The sequence below is a fragment of the Cibotium barometz genome, chromosome 13 (genome assembly GCF_041138505.1).
Source record: "Cibotium barometz isolate CiBa-2024 chromosome 13, ASM4113850v1, whole genome shotgun sequence".
Classification (NCBI taxonomy): Eukaryota; Viridiplantae; Streptophyta; class Polypodiopsida; order Cyatheales; family Cibotiaceae; genus Cibotium; species Cibotium barometz.
Window position 1 is genome coordinate 41826037 of NC_141058.1, and position 20242 is coordinate 41846278.

Genomic DNA, 20242 nt, shown 5'->3' on the forward strand with positions numbered 1-20242 from the left:
CTTCCCACAACTAACAAAGGTCCAGAAGTACCTCTACATTGCCTATGCTACCCATGCTAATCATTCCATGGGGCCTAGCAATCATTCCACCAATCATAGAGTACGGATTTCTTCTCCCACCTACCTCATGTTAAAGGCTCCACACCACTTCCCACAACCAATGAAGGCTTGACATGAAGCACCTCTACATCACATATTACGTCCCATGCCACCTCCATAAGTTGCCTACCATTAGGGCTACCCAAAGATTCTACCACTTTGCCCTGCATTTAGCTATGGATCGATCTCAAACTATACCAATTAACCTTGGCTACCGAGTGTATCCTAAACTATTCCCTTCCTAATAGTAGGTTCACCATCGAGTTTAGTGATGCAAGGACATAGTCGCCATTAGGAAAGTGGGTATGTTTAATAACCACTATGTTGGTTTAACATGGTCGTCGTCGACCTACTATAAGGTGCTTTGCCATCTTACCCAAGTAAACGAGCACTTAAATTTTGTAAGATGGCATGGAACATATAAAGTAGCCTTATCATGAGCTCAATATCAAATAGGGAAAATCTACGAGCTCAGTGTATATAATTACTTAAGAGACTAGTACTCAAGGTCATACCATTTTTAAGTTTGGCCAGCATAGTGTGAAAACTAGTCACTTGTATATGTCATTTTTGACAATAATAAAGAGAAAATAATTCTCTTGTAATAGTTTACTTTGTGAGCTCTCCTTCTTTTCTCTTCTTGCTTGATTGTGTGCTTTTGAATCTTACTTGCTTAATGGATGCATGCTAGATAGGTTTGGTTGTAGGTTTTCTTCTTACAATAGCTTCTTCTTCTTCCCCTGCCTTTGTGAGAGAGAACCATCATGAAGGACCATCTCTTCTTGCCTCCATTGAGGCAGTGAGAGCTCTCCGTCACCCCTTTGCCAAGGAGCATTTTGGTGTGATAATGAAATGAGGACGAGCTAGCACAAGAGACATATGATCCAGTGTATCCACATGAAAAGTTACATTTGTGGTGCTCTAAGGTAAAACCCAATGGCACATGCTTTGGCAAGGCTAAGGTAAGCTCTTAACTTGCACAACTTTCCAGTCTACTGTGCCAGCAACAATTGAACGAGCCATAGAAGGAGTATACAACCACACTGAGAGAGAAGGATTGTTAATGGTTTATGTTTTGAAGAAGTCTTGCCATTATCTTTTGGCCAACAAGTTTGTATCTTATGTTGACCATCAAGCCTTAAGCCTTACTCTATCTCTAGTGAACAAACCGTGCACCACAAGGCAAATTACAAGGTGGCTATTTCTTCTTCTTGAGTTTAATTTTATTATCTCTCAGAAGTGAGAAAAAGGTCAATGTGCATAAGATCTAACCATTTGTTAATAATTTGGACACCAATGAGAGTTAAGGATGATCTTCCGAACACTCCACTAATCTGAATCAATCTAGTGCCAAGATGGAGCTATGAAATTGCTCCATTCGTGAGCCACATATTCCCGATGGTGGAGGAATCAATGTCCATCTAAAAAAGAAGACAACTTGTGAACAGCCACAATTTTTTAAGATGCATGTAAGAAATCAGTCTTCAAGCCATCATGTAAACCTGAGATCATTTGGTAGCCTTTGGGGATGTTTTCTCTTATTTGTTGGGCACCAAAACTATGCAGAAATCTTGTGTAGAAACATCCTCTTGTGTAGAAACATCCTCTGTGTTGGCCCCCAACTGTGAAAAGACACAAGCTTTGGGCCCCAATGTTAAAGCCTCAAGTGTATAAGAACCACCCTAGGAGGAGGAAGCTCATGAAACTTGATGATTTTTTGCTTAAGGGATTGGATCTTGATCTTTGCACACAAGCTAGCTATGTTTTTACATATTTGGGACCTTCAAGACATTGTTGAACTCCCTATGTAGTCAAGATATATTTTTGACCTTCAAGACATTGCTAAACTCCCTATATAGTCACGTCTTGAAGAGATACACCGTAGAAAATTCCATTACAATAAATGATAGACACCATTATATGTGAAGTTTCCCTATTTTCTTCAAGCCTTTTTACTACACAAGCCTTTGTATTAACCTAGTTTGCCCAAAGGCCTTCCTTTTGCTTCCATCTTTGTCCAAGGGTCCTCCATAAGCCTTCCTTTGCACTTCAGTTCCCCATTTGCAACCTTTTGATTTTTCTCCTTGATAAATATCATGGCTTGGATATACCACCATGTGACAAGATCTTAGTACAAGGAGAAATATCTCACCACTAACTTATCTTTCAAACTAGAATTAAACGAGATGTGTAAATAAATCAACCATGGCAAAAGCATAAAGCATTGGTGCCTCTACTTCCCACATGTGGACACTTTTATATTTCTTCCAAAATAGCCCAAGGAGCCATAATAGCTTGTATTTTATAAAAATAACCATAAGTCTTGAAATTAAGATTGCAACCATAAAAATTTGCACTCACATATGCACAAAATATTATGCCCCAACTACATAAAATGGATGGTAGGTATAATAACAAATTGTTGGCTCATGGCCAAATAAATAAAGTAACTCTACATGATACCATAAACGATAAATATGCACTATACATAACCCTGTACTACCCATCCGACATCCTAGCTATCTCCATCATAGTGCTCATCACCTATCACTCAACAATGCTAACCATGTCAATTACATACAATTAATTTGACTCCTCACAATCAATCCCGATATGAAAGCATATGATAGGCTCAAAGATATACACCAATAACACTGGCTCAGCATATAACATAGAATCACCCGCAATAACAATAACACTATCATGGTCCCAAATATGCGTACACTAACAACACTAGCTTGTTAGTATTTAATAATGGAATCACCCATTATCTACCAACATGGTGCAATTGTATTTTAGGTGTCCCCAATCTACTATATAAGGATCTAGCTAACAAAGGCTAAGGATTCTGGATTCTCCACAAGAGAGGGTTATTCAATCTTGAATGATAGGTGCAAAGTAGCTATGACCCTTGTATTTCTTCTCCCTCATGCAAGGCACAATTTTCCCCAGCATCGTTTCTAGGGAGGTGCCCTCCTAGCAAAGGACTCCCTTACTATAGTTTGTAATTGGTGCTTGATATTAACAGTTGGAATGAAAATACGTTGGTTGTTTAAGCCTAACTCGGTTTCTTTGTGTTGTAGAATTGAAAGTGTGGAGGAGCAATCTCAAAGCATGAAGAATCAAGCTACAAGTAGGTGTTCAATCCTCTTTCCCTTTGATTTTATGCTCATTTGTTCAATTTTGATTTTTTAACTTTTTTCACGAGTTATCTAATTAAATATTTAATATTTGTATAAAAATAATTAGAATACATTGAGTAGCTTGCAAAGATTAGGGATTGCTCATCATCTTTTCTTTTTACACTTAAATAGATAAGCCAAAAATCAACTAAAAATTAATGAAACGATTAGGGGTTGCTCATCATCTTTCCTTTTTATACTTCAATAAAAAACCAAAAATTTAAGGAAACAATTCCAATCTCTATCAAATTACATTTTCCCAATGTTGAATAATGTGTTCTCTAGTGAAGAATAATGCTTTAGCTTATATAGGAATCATTCTAGATTCTTCGAGCTCCTTCACGTCATTCTTGACACATAACTTAATTCTTGTACTTACTCCATATCGGAGGGAACATTGGCCTTAAAAAGTAATTAAGGGTATTAAAATAATATTGGTCTTTAAAAAGAATTAAGGGCATTAAAGAATCTAACACTCTACTCCTCCAAAGAAAAGCTCGGCAAAGTTTCACTCAACACCAAAAGGTTCAGCGCTCTCGGGAAGGAAAAAAAAAAGCGACCGTTAAAGCTAGGATGCTATGCTGCGCCTTAGTGCCTCTCTCTCTCTCTCCTTTGCGACTACTGTCCTGCCTAGAGGCTTGAAGCCCTCTGTATACTTTACTCTCCACAGCACCCCCCCCCTCAGGTGCATGGGCACCGAGTGGAGGGGAAGCCCTACTCTACTCATAGAACAGGGAACCTGCTCTGGGAATAAGCCATCTCAGACTGCTAAGAACACACAAGCTGCCTTTCAGCAGTTCCTACAATGGCCCCCGGCCATGGATGGCAACAGAGAAACCATGCTAAAGTACGAAGACTTCATGGACACCAAAAAACAGCTGGAAGAGTCCAGAGCTCGAGTGGAAGAGCTAAATCTGATGTTGCTGTAGAAACAAGTCGAAGAAGAGACTCAAATCAACAAGCAAGCTCCACCTAAGGTAATGGACACATCAGGTAAACCCTCTTCCATTAATCCTGTGGTTTGTCTGCCACGTGAGCTGGTTCATAGCCCGTTGTTTAGTTGGGTTAATGTTTGGGCCAAGACCACCAGTAGATTTCCTTAGGGGGTGGGTCAAAGACAACTGGATTTCCATAGGTATCGAGGTAGAGATCATCCAAGCCCTCCCAAATGGGTACTACCTCTTTCTATTCAAGGACCCAAATATGGCCCTTAAGGTCCTAGGTTCAGGGCAATGGATGTACAAGAACATCCCATTTTGTTTCTTCAGTTGGTCCAAGAACTTTAACCCTCAAGGTCCAAAACCCTCAGCTTGCCCGGTGTGGGTTGAGCTTCCTAACCTGCCCTTTTACTTGTACCCTTGGCTAAAAAAAATTGTCTCCCCTATAGGGAAAGTGCTAGAGGCATGAGACCCAAGAATGACTACGACCCGGCTTGGCATCCTCAGGTCCTTGTGGAAGTGGATCTAGATAGGCCCCTTATTGATGAGATTGAAATCAATTACGGTGTATACAAACACCTTCCCAACGCATGCTTCCATTGTGAAAAGCAAGGGCATGTTATCAGAGAGTGTCCTTCAAAATACCCCAATTTGAGTGCCACTAGTGTCCCTAATCTTCCCCTAGCCATCAACCAAGCTCAGCCTACTGGAGTGAATAAGAATATGACTGTGCCTTCTCCCCTTATTCCCTCTACCTCAAAAGATAAAGGAGAAAAGTTTACAGTACCCAATAGGAAGAAGACATTTAGACAGAATAGGGCGGGAAACTAGAGGCCATTTGCCAACTCCTTCGCCTTATTAGACAACATCTCTGACCCTGATGATTCGGTTGACTCCCAAGAGATCAGTCAATCCATGCCGTTGGATAGATCTAGAATTCTGGCGAAAACTAATCAAATGGACCATGACCAAGTGCTCCTGCCCCTCGCAATGACGGCTGGACCGTTGGGAGATGAGCAAGACAAGGGTGAGCAGTCTCTGTCTGATACAGAAAACGGCTTGCCCAAAGAAATGGAGATAGTCAAGGATTTGAAAAGAATACATGCTCAGGTTGGATCCACCACACCTCAAGCTGCATCCAAAGTTGGACCTAAAAAGGTCAACTCCTAGAAAAAGGGCAAATGAGATGCACCACTTTGAATGTCAAGACCTTTCAAAAGTCCAGCTAGTGAAATAATGGCTAAGGAAACAAGGAAGATTTGACTTTATAGCTCTAACTGAAGTCAAAGTTAGCGGGGATGAGCTTGAAAAAAGGTTGCTCAACATCTCTAAAGAGCACATCTGGATCTACACAGCCCACTGTCAGGGGTCTGGAGGAGTGGCTATGGGTATGCATGTGGACCATCAGAATGAACTGAAAGACGTGAGGATTGTTACGTTTGATCAATGGGCTGCATTTGAAATGACAACCTTCTCCTTCATTGGGCGGTCAGAATCAGAACCTCGGGTACCCTGAGAAGCATCCCTAATCCTATCATTCTAATAGGAGACTTCAATATGGTGGAGTCCAAAAATGACAGATTAAGAGGGCTAGGACAGGTCATTAAAGGGGCAGAGCTCCTAGCTTGGCAGCGCACTGCTGATCACTTTGAGCTATGTGACGTAGGGAATATGGGAGACTTCACGTGGCAAAACTATGCCCATGGGGAATTGACCAAGAAAGCAAGATTGGACAGAGGATACATTAGCAAAACCCTCGGTAAATCCTACATCAGATGTGAATGTAGAACTGACATCTCTACTTGCCTCTCAGATCATTACCTTGTGATATTGGTGTTGGACAACCATGACAAAAAGGTCTCTAATCAATGGTTCCACACGGATCCTGCCTTGTTCAAAATGCCTATTATTCAGGAGGAAGTCAAAAGAATCTGGACTGAATTCTTCAGCTGTGGCATTACCCTAGCAAGGGCTTGGAGTCTGGCCATCAAATCTACCCAAGCTCTTTTGATTTGCATTAGGAAAGAGGTAACAAAATCAGGAAAAACAAAAGAGATCTGCTATATCTGAAACTAAAAGAACTGGAAAGGGTAGCCAATAAGGAAGATGCGGCTATTCAAGAAGCTGTTCTTGGTACTAGGGCTGAAATTAGGAGAGAAGAGGAGGTAACCCAGAAGCAGGCCCTTCTTTTCTTTAGAGATTGGTGGGCTGGGAAAGCTAACCTTCCCAGTCCTGAGATTTTCAAAATGCTAAAAGTCAAACAATGTAAGGATGCAATCCCTACATTGCATGATCCTAACTATATGGATATCCCCTCTGAGGAAGGGAATAGATCAAGAGTCTTCCAGTACTTTAACAACATTTTTAGTAAAGGGGGAGGGGTGACCAATGACCAACTCAATTGCATTGCTCTCATTGGACAGGCCAGGAAGCCAACCATACCTGACACACTTGCTAAAGAGCTAGAAAACAATATCTCCAAAGAAGACATTGGCAAGGCCATTGACTGCCTAAAGGTGAGGAAAAGCCCAAGAATAGATGGCATGCCCGCTGAATTCTATAAGACGTTCAAGGATCTCTTGCTGTCTCCCTTACTGGCGGTGTGGCAGGAGGCTGTCTCTTTTGGAACGCTGCCTCGCCCGATCAATGTGAAGGGTGGATAAAACTTATCCCCCATAAGAAAGGGGAGAAGAATGACTTGAGCAATTGGAGACCGATTACCATGTTAAATTGTGCCTACAAAATATTTGCCAAGGCCCTAGCGCTGAGACTATCCAGTCATCTAAAGAATTGGATCAAACAAGAGCAGAAGGGCTTCATCAAAGGACGCTACATTCTGGATGCCATTATCACTTTGTGGGAGGGCATGGAGTATGCAGAAGAATCGAAACAGGACTACATCTTCTTCAAAATTGACTTTGATAAAGCCTATGATAGGCTCGGTTGGCATTATGTTCTAGAATCCCTTAAACACATGGGTGCAGGTCAGCACTTCATCCAGATGGTGAGTACTCTTTTTGGGAATGCCACGGCTAGGGTGAACGTCAATAGTGTGCTCTCTGACGCTTTCTCCCTGACCAAATCTATCAGACAAGGCTGCCCTCACCCCTCCTCTACGCTATTGCTGTAGATGGTCTGAACTGGCTAATTAAAGATAGGATGGACAAAGGGGAAATGAATGGTATCTCTCTTCCCAACAATAAATAGCTATGCACCCAAATGTTTGCTGATTAAAGATAGGATGGACAAAGGGGAAATGAATGGTATCTCTCTTCCCAACAATAAACAGCTATGCACCCAAATGTTTGCTGATGATACTAATGCCATGGTTGCCAATACTGAGCTAAGCATTAAGTGCTTTTGGGAGTGCTTGGACATTTACTGCAGGGCTTCTGGCTCAGTCATTAACCATAAAAAAACAAGTATCAGGACCCTTATTGACAAGCCTCCTGACTGGCTGATTCAAGCTGGCTGTAAAATCATGGAAGAGGGAGTAATTTTCATATTATTGGGCATTCCCATGGAATTCAAGGTCACCCTTAAGCAAAGATGGAAGTGGGTGCTAAACAAGGTGGAAGAGAAACTTACCAGATGGCCGAAAATGCATCTAAACCTGGGGGGTAGAAAGATGGTAATCAACCACTTCATTATCCCTTCTATCATCTACTTTCTTAGCTGGAGACCGCCAGACTCTGATCTATTGCAATTCATAAGGTTATGCAGGAACTATCTATGGGGAGGGGACCCTTGGATTAGGAAATTCCCTAAAGTCAGGTGGGAATGGTGTTGCTTGGAAACAGGTAAAGGGGGCCTTTGAATCAAAGACGTGTCCAATCTGGCTAATAGAATGGCTGCCAAGTGGATGCTGAGAAGCTTTCTCTACCCCTCTGAAGACTGGGCCTGGTTGATCACTAGAAATCTGGAACAATTCCAGAGCTCAAACAATTCCCCAAGTGGAAGAGGCTCCTCCCGCTCACAATTATGGCTAGCAAATACTTGGTGAAACCGGCTGGCAGCAGCCAATTGGTCCACTCGCTTTGGTCCGCTTGGAATGCTATCAAGACTGACCTTATCCGCCTAGTTACACATGGGGTGTACATGGGAGAGACTCTATCTGGTGGCCAAGCATTCCCCTCCCCCCAATTGATAATGCCCAAGCAAAAGCGACTTTGAGAATGCACAGGAAAGAAATCAGCTGTTGGTGGGATATTTGGGACAGAGACATCAATTCTTGGATGTCCAGAGCTGATCTGATCAGAGATTATAATGTCTCATATGCATAATTAGACCTTATTGGGGTAAGAATCAGATTATGGCACCAATCGGACACCTGGCTGCTTTCGATTAAAGATATGCCAGCACACAAAGCTTTCCAATGGAAGAATAAAAAAGAACTTCTCCCTATTCCCCCCAAACAGAGGACTGATCCTATCTATTGCACTCTAAACAAGAGACGGGGAATCCTTCTGGACAAATCGCAATGGTATTTTTTGTTTGGTAAGCTATGGAATAAGTATGTAGAACCAAAAAAAGCGTGCCTAGCGTGGCTGGTCATGTTCGAAGCTATTTGGACCTAGCTTAAAGCCTTCAGACTCAACATAGGGGATGGGAAGTGCCACAGATGCAAGGAGGTGGAGGATGACCTGCACATTTTCATGCACTGCCCTATTGCAAAGAAATGTTTCGAGTCATTGGCCAAGTGCATTCAGCTATGGAATGGTTACACGCTTGGCTGGAAAAACTTGTTACTTGGAGAAGGCATCGGGTGCACCTTGAAACTATGGGCTGTCCTGAGAATCGAAATGTTATGGGGCTTGTGGTTAAATAGACTTGATTCCATTTTTAATAGTATGCATGCTAACAGTTTCAAGCCGAAAGAGAACTTGATTCATGTAAGTGAAAGATGCATACAAAGACGGTTGAAAGACCTGGACACCAAGCTTCATCGGCTGCAAGAAAAAGCTAAAGGAAAGCAAGTGGATCAAATAACACAGCAAATTCAAGAACTGTGGAAGATGAGAGAGGCCGTCATCTCCAAGGATGTGTTGCTCATCAAAGCACTCTATGCCTTTTGAAAGTCACACTCACGAAAAGGGGGAAAAGCTGGTATCACAACTTGAGAAACTTCTCAATAAAGTCAAAGGCCTGCGGAACTATATGTCATGTGCATGGACAGTGGTCTCATTAGAGTTCTCAACAAACCTCTTAATAATATAAGCACCCAGTTTTTGAAAAAAGAAAAGCTCGGCAGAAGAGCCATACGCACTGGAGTTCACTGCCGTTAGGGTTTAGCAGAGCACAAAGCTACCTCCTTCTCCTCTCGCCCTGCGGATGTGTGCCATTATCATTTCTTCTCCAGTGAACCTCCCCCCCCTCGAGTGCATGGGCACCGAGTGGAAGGGGAACCCAGTCTCTAATAAGGCTGCAAGCTAGCCCAGCCGGGCTGTATACATGCCACTCTCACCCCGCAGAAGAGATCCCCCATACATTAGTTGTTTTCTCTTTGGCCCCCATCTATGGCAAAGGACAAAGAAGCCCTAGCTGGATATGACAGCATGGTCGAAGAGTTCCTCGCTACCAAATAACAGCTGGAGGAGTCAAGAGCAAGAGTGGAGAAACTCAACCTATTACTACTGTAGAAGCAAAGGGATCAACCTGAAGAAGATGATCCCCACGCCAAGCCAATGAAAAATACAGCAACTGAACCAAGTAATCTCTACCCCAATGTTCCCCAAGTCTGTCTCCCCATAGAGTTGGTGAATAAGCAGGAACGAGATTACTCAGCTAGGTGCCTGGTTGGACTGCTATTTGGCCCCAGGCCTCCTGTAGAATTTTTGAGGAGTTGGGTAAGAGAAAACTGGATAAGCATAGGGATTGAAGTGGAGGCGATTCAAGCCCTCTTGAATGGCTATTACATCTTAGAGACCATGCTATGGCTTTGAAGGTACTGGGCTCTGGTCAATGAATGTACATGAATCTTCCCTTCTGTTTTTTAAGGTGGTCCAAGGATTTTAGCCCCTATGGTCCTAAACCTTCCGCGTGTCCTGTATGGGTTGAACTCCCTAACTTGCCTTTTTATCTTTATCCCTGGTCAAAAAAAAATGTAGCTCCCATAGGAAAAGTCCTTGGTCTGAGGCCTAAAAACGACTATAACCCCGCTTGGCATCCTCATCAATTATTGGTTGAGGTAGACCTGGATAAGCCCCTGATTGAAGAAATAGAGGTGAACTGTGGTGAATATGTTCTAAAGCAGCAAATATTGTATAAACACCTCCCCAATGCATGTTCCCTAGCCCTCAGGTTCCTTCTGCTCCGCAAAGTAATGAGGCAATACCTACCAGATCCCCCCCCCTCCAGTCCATGCCCCTAGAAAAGAGAGAAATGATGGCTTTGCTACCCCTAATAGAAGGAGAACATTCACGCAACAAAGGACAAATCACCAGAGCTCATTTTCCAACTCTTATGCCCTCTTGGACAACCCCTCTAACTCTGATGACTTGGAGGATACCCAGGGAACTACCATCCTCCCTACCCCCGTGGACATGAACAGACTTTATGCTGAGATTAATCAGATGGACTATGACCTAAATAATGACTCTGATCCACTGGATGATGATCATTCTGAAGAAGCTTGAAACAAGGTCGACCTCGACATGCCTGACCCAGATGCAAGGATGATGAGTGAAATGGAAGTGGCAAAATAACTAAGAAGGGTTCACTCTCAGGTTGAAACCTCAACCCCCTAGTCAGTCACCAAGAATGGCTCGAAAAAGCCACACCCCCATAGGAAGGTTAAATGAGATGCTCTACCTTGAACGTTAAGGGTTTTACAGACCCTTCCAAGGCTCAAAAGGTTAGAAATGCTTAAAAAGGAAAGGCAAATTTGATTTTATAGCTCTTACAGAAGTCAAAGCTAGTGGACAGGATCTGGAAAACAGGTTGCAGGCCATCTCCAAGGACATTTACACTACGCATTCTCAAGGTTCTGGGGGATTTGCAGTAGGAATGCATAATGACCACCAGGAAGACCTCAAGGATGTCCGTGTGGATGTGTATGACCAGTGGCTAACTTTTGAGTTAACCTCATTCTCCTTCATAGGCATTTATGCTGCAGGTCCTCAAGCCAATAGGATTAGAACTTGGAGAACCTTGAAACAGGCCCTAGCTCCTATTATTCTCATGGGAGACTTCAATATGGTGGAGAATAGAGAGGACAGGTTCAGAGGTGCTGGGCATATTCTTAGAGGGGCTGAGTTGCAGTCTTGGCAGAACACTTCAGACCACTTTGATCTGTGTGACCTGAGAAATTTGGGTGAATTGGCAAAATTATGTTGTGGGGGGGAACTTGCCAGGAAGGCTAGATTGGACAGAGGGTATATCAGCAAGAGCCTATGTAATTCCTTTATGAGAACTGAATGTAACACAGATTTCTCCACATGCCTATCTGATCACTACCCCATCACACTCGTAATGGACAACTATGATAAAAAGGTCCTTTATCAGTGGTTCCATACTGATCCTACTTTGTTCCAACTTCCTATGGTGCAGGAAGAGATTAAAAAAATCTGAGGTGACTTCTTTGATAGAGGTCTCACTCCAGCTCTAAGGTTGGAGCCTGGCAATCAAATCTTCCCAATCCTTACTGATCTGCACTAGGAAGGAAGTGACCAGAGTTAGGAAACTAATAAAAGAGTAGCTGTATCTGAAGCTAAAAGACTTGGAAGAACTTGCCAACAAGAAGGATCCCACAGTTCAGGATGAGGTATGTAGGCTTAGAGTCCAGATCAGGAAGGAGGAGGAGATCTCCCTGCAACATGCCAACCTCTTCTTCAGAGATTGGTGGGCAGGTAAAAGTGATATACCCTCCCCTGAAATGTTCAAGATGCTTAAAGTCAAACAAATTAAAGAGAAACTTCCTTTCCTCAAAGATAATAATGGGACTAGGTGCAGCTCTGAGGAAGGTAATAGAAATGTCGCTCTCCAACACTTAGGAATATTTTCAGCAAGGGGGGAGTGATCACAAAGGATCAGACTCAATGCATAAAATTCATAGGGGAAGCTAGGAAACCCTCCATCCTAGAAGCCATATCCAAAACCATGGAGAATAATCTGTCTCAAAGGAAGAGATTAGAAAAACAATAGACAAGCTTAAGGGAAAGAAAAGTCCAAGGTTAGATGGGATGCCCTCTGAATTCTTCAAAACCTTCAAGGAGATGGACTAGTGCTGCACTGAAACTGGAAAAGGGGGACTTGGTCTCCTAGATGTATCTAACCTGGCAGATAGAATGGCTACCAAGTGGATACTGAGATGCTTCCTCAATCCTTCAGAAGAATGGGCTTGGCTAATCAAAAGGAACCTGAACCAGCTCAGACTTAAAAGCCACCCCAAGTGGAAGAACCTTCTTCCCCTCACAATAATGGCAAGCAAATTTCATATCAAACCAGTGGGAAGCCCCTTAGTCATCTCTTTATGGAATGCACGAAATTCTGTAAAAGGGAATCTGACCCTCTCAGGGAAACCAAGCCACACTTGGGGGATTCATGGCAGGGATTCCATTTGGTGGCCAATTCTGCCCTTCCCCCCAATGGAAGAGGTCAAGGCTGACTCAACTCTTAGACTACACAACGCTGGCAACCATAGCTTGCAATAACTGGTTTTCCAGAGCTGACCTAATCAGACTGTTCAATGTGTCAAATGCAGAACTTGAGCTGATTGGAGACCTAATTAGCATGTGGTCCCACTCAGACTACTGGCTATTATCCATAAGGGACCTCCCTCTACCCAAAGCCTTCCAGTGGAACACTCAATCAAGCCTCCTCCCCATTCCGACTAGGAAAAGCTCACCGCATGTACACTGCACTCTAAATAGAAGATGGAATCTCTTGTGGGATAGAACTCACTGGTATCTCCTTTTTGGTAAACTTTGGAATAAATATGTTGAACCAAAGAAGCCTGCCTAGCCTGGCTATTAATGCACATAACCTTATGGACACAACAGAAAGCTTTCAGATGCAAGATTGGGGATGGCAAATGTCACACATGCCATGGATTGGAGGATGATGTGCATATTTTCATACATTGTCCTCAGGCCCAACAGTGTTTTGTCTCTCTTGCCAACTGTATTATGTCATGGAATGGCCTATCCTTGGGGTGGAAAATCCTAATATTGGGATAAAGTATAGGATGTACTATGGAACTCTGGTCTATGTTGAGATGTGAGGTGTTGTAGCTGCTATGGTTAAATAGATTGGACTTTATTTTTAACAGCTCTCCTACTGAGCACATTTGGCTGAAAAACCATCTGATTCATGCAGGGGAAAGGTACATGTAGAGAAGGATAAAGGATCTGGACACCAAGATCTCACAAATGCACATGAGGGCACAGGTTAAGAAGGATGATAGAGTGATAAATATACAGTCTAGGATCTCATGATGATAAGAGAATCAGTGGGGGTAACTAAAGACATGATGCTGATCAAAGCTCTCTACTCTATGTAACTCTCTCATAATTCCTTAATAATGTGTCATTCTTCAAGAAACATGAGCTAATGAATCGTGTGCCATCTTCACGAGCTAATAAATCATGCACAATTCAACAAAAGTGGAGTCACTTGAAAAAAAAAAACATTCAAGAAATTTAAAACGCCAAAAAAACATTCAAGAAATTTTTAAAAAAAATCACCAAAAAATCAGAAAGTAGCAAAAGGGTCAATTTACTCGTCATTCGCTACGCATCATTCCAAACTACGAAAAAAACACCATTTATTTAATTGGCATCATTCTATGATTCTAGAATATGAAAAACACGTCGTTTTACCCATGTTTTACCCTTATTGATCTAGAATCTCATAAACTCCATAATTGGGCACAACCCAATTTATTGAGATTATATGCAACCCAATTGGCTATTCAAACTATAACATTCCAAAGAAAAATCAAAAGCAATTTCCAAATATCTTTGGTTGTAATATCTATCAAAAGAGTGTACTATTTCCTAACTCCTAAATGCACCATAAAGTCAATTCAAAACCAACATTCAATGATGGGTGCTCTTGAAAGGATTCATTTGCCAATGAATCGTCAATTGCTAGCATATCTTTGGTGCACACCACTATTCTTAGTGTGCAAGATCTCTCTAAGCCCATTTAGCATAAAATGCATTTTTTAGACTATGAATAACAATGGGTGGGTGGGTGGGTGGCTGTGTGTGTGTGTGTGTGTGAGAAAGAGAGAGAGAGATATGATTCTCTTGATGCAAATCCCACAAAGGATATGCTCCTTCAAAAATCTCTTCAACCCCCTTGCCTCACCCTCTACTACCCTTCAATAGTCACCCTTTACCTTGCCATTAAAGCCCAACCCCAAGATAATGTCCCAAGGCACCAAGGTAATAACCCATTCCTTCTTTAAACTAATGATTATTGTTAATGCCCTCAAATCATGAACCCTCTTCTTCCCTAAAGCCTCACTCTAATCCTCACCACATTCTTCTCATGGTATTAGAGCGTCAGTTCACCTTAATGAGCTCAAGAGGCAAGCAAGCAAAGGAAACGATGGTGTTAAGAAACTTGCTTATCACCCATGGTTTCTTTGAAGGGAGCACTGAAGTTTGGATATCTTGAATACCTTCAAAGAATGCCAATAAGAAATCCAAGAAGAAGACTCAAAAGAAGAAAGGGATATCACATAAATAAAAAACCTTTTTCAATGGTGATATGTATCTTGATATGTTGCTACATGCCCCCAAGGGCAATACTCTTCCATGGTTACCCTAGCAAGCCACATGATGCTTAGATTGCGATGTTGGATACTTCTTAATAGTGATAAATTGTGTAATCTACCCACACATCCAATCCTCGGTTGGGATCATGCCAAAAGGCAGGGATTCAAATTTTGGAAAGTTAAGTAGCAAAGGATTGATCTTCTTTTTTGCTTCATACTCTTTCCACCTCATGCGCTAGTGTAGTGGCATGTACATGGGATCCTTTGGTTTACTAGGATCATGTAATATGTTGCCCCTCATAATCCAGAGCTGCCACCTTAGTTAGTTGTTCATTTTAGCACTGTTGAAGGCCCTATCATTGGCCAACCTCTTGTATCCACCTCTTTCTTTTACTGGAGTCCTCTCTATAACCCAGTGCTTGTTAAAAGGTTATTCTAGGTACAATTGCATCATCGAGACCTTGAGTCTATGTATACTATGGATTGCCTCGCTATAGGAACGGTTCTTTGCCTTGGGATTTCCTCTAGCACTGTTGAAGGCCCTATCATTGGCCAACCTCTTGTATCCACCTCTTTCTTTTACTGGAGTCCTCTCTATAACCCAATGCTTGTTAAAAGGTTATTCTAGGTACAATTGCATCATCGAGACCTTGAGTCTATGTATACTATGGATTGCCTCGCTATAGGAACGGTTCTTTGCCTTGGGATTTCCTCTAGCAATCTCTCTTCTGCTTTAAAGAATAGATTAATGGCATGGAAAGATTGAGGGAGATCTTTGAGTTTTTTATATGTTTTCTTCTTATGTTTATGCCCAAGTCTTAGGGCTATTGAGACATTGTTGTGTTTTGTATATCTGACGCAGACAGAGAGTTTGGGTGCTATCTTTTGTTTTGACTTGGGGGTGGGGGGGGCACTCATAAATATGTAAGCGTAGCACGTGGTTCAAAAGAAGGGATTTTTCAAAATCCCTTTTTTACACATTTTTTAGATACAGAAGGGTACCATTTAAAGGGGGCATTCACAAGTTGAAATAGAAAAAGGATGAGTTTTATTCATGGAAAATTCACAGATAAGGGGTTTTTTAAGTAGGCCTTGAATGCACGTGATAGAGAGGGTTTACATATAGTGAACCCCCCGAGTGTTTTGATGTTTTGGTTATTGAGTTGTTTACATTGAGTTTATGGAGATGAAGCTTCTGTGGGTGTTAGTCTGGAGAGTTGCTTCTGAGTCAGTGATGACTCAATCAGCATTTGTTGAGAAGGTTCAAAGTCATTTTTGGTCGACTGGGTATCAGAACAGTCAGCTAAAGGTGTAGGGACCTTGCTTGGGTTTGTCTGAGTTGAAGGTGTAGGGACCTTGCTTGGGTTTGTCTGAGTTGAAGGGACATCCTGAGTCACAACTGACGATTACAAGTCTGTCAGAAGTCAATTGTCAGCAATCCGACGGGATAGTGGTCTGAAGGGGTTTCTGTGGTGGGCAGCTCTGTGAATTAGCTATTATATCAATTGAGAGTCCATGTTGATGGCTCCCAATTTGGTTTGGGTGTTCAGAGGACCTAAAAGTGTCAGCTGATACAAAGGAGAGGATGCCTACATTAGCTAAGTCAATTTAGTTGGTTTGGTCGAGTTCAGTCAGATGTGAAGCAATTGTGTGTCAGTTGTAGTTAGTAGGGCGCCTATAATGTGATATCCCAGAAACTCTCTCAGCTGACATAGAACTGGCTAGAAATTGCTTCCGAAATCCCCCACTTATCCCCAGTAAGATAAATGTCCTCGGCACTATAGTTGCACATTAGTCTAGTGAGGCGTTTGGGCCAAAACAGTAGTCTAAGGGAATTCTACACGGCTTCCATTGCTAGTAGGAGGATGACTCTTTATCCCCCCTTCGCCGTGGTTGATTTGTTTTCTTATCATATGAATTCATTGCTTGGAAGCACCTTAAGTAGTCCATGCCCCATGGTGGCAATCTATTAAAAAAAATATAGGAGGCCCACCTTTTGTAGTAGTAGCCAGGTGGCATCTACAGCTTCCAAGATTAGCTCTGACGACATTTCGTTGATGGAACCATTATGTGATATGATCTGAAATTAGAATCTTCAGATCCAAAAGTGTCCGTAATTTCATAATTTTGGGATCGATGATTTGAATTGAAGTGATTTAAAAATGAGATGGTCAAAACTTGTGGCAATCCCAAACGTGGGTGATTTGTAAATGAAATCACTGATTAAAACAGTGGAATTTGGTATCGACAATGATTGGAATGGTGATATCTTGGGATCGACTCGAAATATCTGATGATGATCCAGAATTTGGGGTCATTAGTATAGATTCAGATCAAGTACTAATTTTCTTTTTAGGTTTGGGTCCTAACAATTCCAAGGTGCCTAATTCATTGTCTCTGAATAATGTAGGCACACCTAGGTATGCATTTGGATATATAAAACATGTCGTGTGAGAATGTTTGTGGCCCATGGGTTGTTTTTGGACTATAAGGGTTATTATATTTATGTCATGGTCCTACGCTATGAGAAAGGATTAAACACAAAATTTGCAAGCAATGGGTAGTACACTAGGCCAATCAGAGAAAGGTCTTCCTAGTGTCCCCCATCTAAAAACGTACCTGAGAGGCTCTTGGAGTAAAGGTTTAACTTAAGGGTTTTCATGATTAGTGCGTGAGTGGGACTTAATTCTTCACTCCTTCTACTTGGACTTGACTTATATACTTATAGCATCTTGCATAGGTGACTCTTGATAATGATGCTTGCCTCACAAGCACAAGTGACTTGGCTTTAAACGTATTGTGAATGACATAATGTGTTGTGCTTAGGATTTACACTTAGGCTCTTCTTGGCCTTTTGCAACCCGATTCTTGACTCTTATGCCCTGGCATATTTTGGCCTTGACCTATATACTTATAGCATCTTGCATAGGTGACTCTTGATAATGATGCTTGCCTCACAAGCACAAGTGACTTGGCTTTAAACGTATTGTGAATGACATAATGTGTTGTGCTTAGGATTTACACTTAGGCTCTTCTTAGCCTTTTGCAACCCGATTCTTGACTCATGCCCTGGGATATTTTGGCCTTGACCTATATACTTATAGCATCTTGCATAGGTGACTCTTGATAATGATGCTTGCCTCACAAGCACAAGTGACTTGGCTTTAAACGTATTGTGAATGACATAATGTGTTGTGCTTAGGATTTACACAGGCTCTTCTTGGCCTTTCGCAACCCGATTCTTGACTCTTATGCCTTGGCATATTTTGGCCTCCAGCAGTGACTTGATATTGCTGCGGGTTACACATCTATCTTTTCTTTCTGCTTTTTGTGTTACTATTGGGTAAGCAACAACTTCTTTCCAATGGTTCGATGTGTGGTTGACAACAACCTCTTTATAAATAAGCTTTTAACCATGAATTGAAGACTTGAGGGCCTTGGGGCTTATCAGTGGTGGCGAGGTTTGGTTCAACAAGAGGTTCTTCTACTAGGATCTCTTCCAACGAAATCTCTTTCACGCTAAAAGGCTGAAGGTATATGGGAGTTCTTGAATTTTCTTTGGAGTTTTTCCCTTTTTCCCTCGATCCATAGCTCTTCTAACTTGGCCTTGCCGTTGTTGATATGTGTAGGTATCCATTCCTACTTTGGCACGACCAGTTGGTGTATTCCATTTGAGCATGATGATGATGATTTTTGAGCACTTTAGTTCTCGTACTCAATGGTGTAAACTTTGAGCTGGCTTCATCTTTGGCACCTAGATTAATCTTTGAGCACTTTAGTTCTCATACTCAATTGGTGTAAACTTTGAGCTTGCTTCATCTTCGGCACCCAGATTAATCTTTGTCCTTTTAATAGTATCCTTGGGCTTTTAAGGAGTGCTTGTAGTTATTGAACCTTGTTTGGCTAGATCATCCTTCATTTTACGACTTCTTCTTCTCTTTGGGATTTGTTGTCTGTTTGTAGGCTTGGTATATTGGCTCTTGGGATCCACACCTGCTTTGGTCTTATAAACTTAGTTTTTGAAAAGTATAGGGCATTATTGCTAGAATGAGTGACGCTTTTAGTACCCATACTTGATGAGGCTTATCTTTGGGGATTGGTTGTGATGTGGAGGCAACATGGATTGGAGTATCCTTGACTGTTTTTCTGTTGCTCCTATGATTCCTTGATTTTGGTTTGGGATTCACCTCCTGATGTTTAGCTTTTAGCTTGTGGGACTTTGCTCTAAATAAGGGTGGGAAAGGTTGACAAGGCTTCGAGCTTACAAATGATTGAACGTACTAAATCAATTGGACTTGTTTGTAATATTTTAGGCAGTTTTTGAAACTTCAAGGAGATTTGTCCTAATTCTCCTTCTAGGAAAAGAACATTCATGGTCTGTTGCCTCAAATTTGATGGTTATAGAACTTGTCCTCTAGTCAATGCTGTAGTTATGTTTGGCAATCCATCCTCTTTTAAGGAAGATTTCTTCTGGTATAGTTCTTACAATTATGACAAAGAAACTACCTTCCATGGGATAAGAGCTTATGTGGAAATCAAGCTTTACAACACCTTCAAATTCATTGTACACTCCTAAAATAGTGTACACTTATGCCTTTGTAGGCTCAAGGACTCGTTTGTCTAATGAGATCCATGTCTCATAGGACATTAAGTTCCTACCTGTTTCTATATCTAACAGGGAAATCTTGTCTATACACTTTGTATTTGTTTTGAAGTCCAAGGAAAATCTTGTGTGGGCTTTACTTCTTCTTCTCTGTCATCCTTGTCTTCTATAGACATGTGGATAGGCATGATGCTTATCCTTTGTTTAGCTTTTCCCTCATGAGCCTTGGCTTCTCATCGAGATTTTATCTTTTGTTTGATTTCCTTCCTTCTTGTTTCCTCAACTAGGTGGATGGCTTCAACTTGCTCATCTGTAGAACTTTCTAAGTTTACTTCTGTTTTGAGGAATCCTTCTATTTAGACTCCATCCAATGTTTCTAAAAGGACTACTCCTTTTGTGGTCATTTCATAGATCCTGAAAGGACCCATTTCCCTTAGCCTGAGTTTTCTTTTGTTTTTCTTGAGGTTGTAGAGCAGGAACATGCGCCCTACTTTAAACCTCTTGGTTTTGATGTTCAAATCGAACCGTCTTTTCCTTCTTCTAATTTCAGCATACATGCCCATACTAGAGAGTGTAACCTAGTCTCTTCTAGTTTTTTAAGCTCAACGAGTCATTCAAACAACTCATGGGCTAATCCATTCCATTTGCTTGTCTACCCTCCAGGCTGCGATCATGAATCCCATAGAGAGACTTGCAT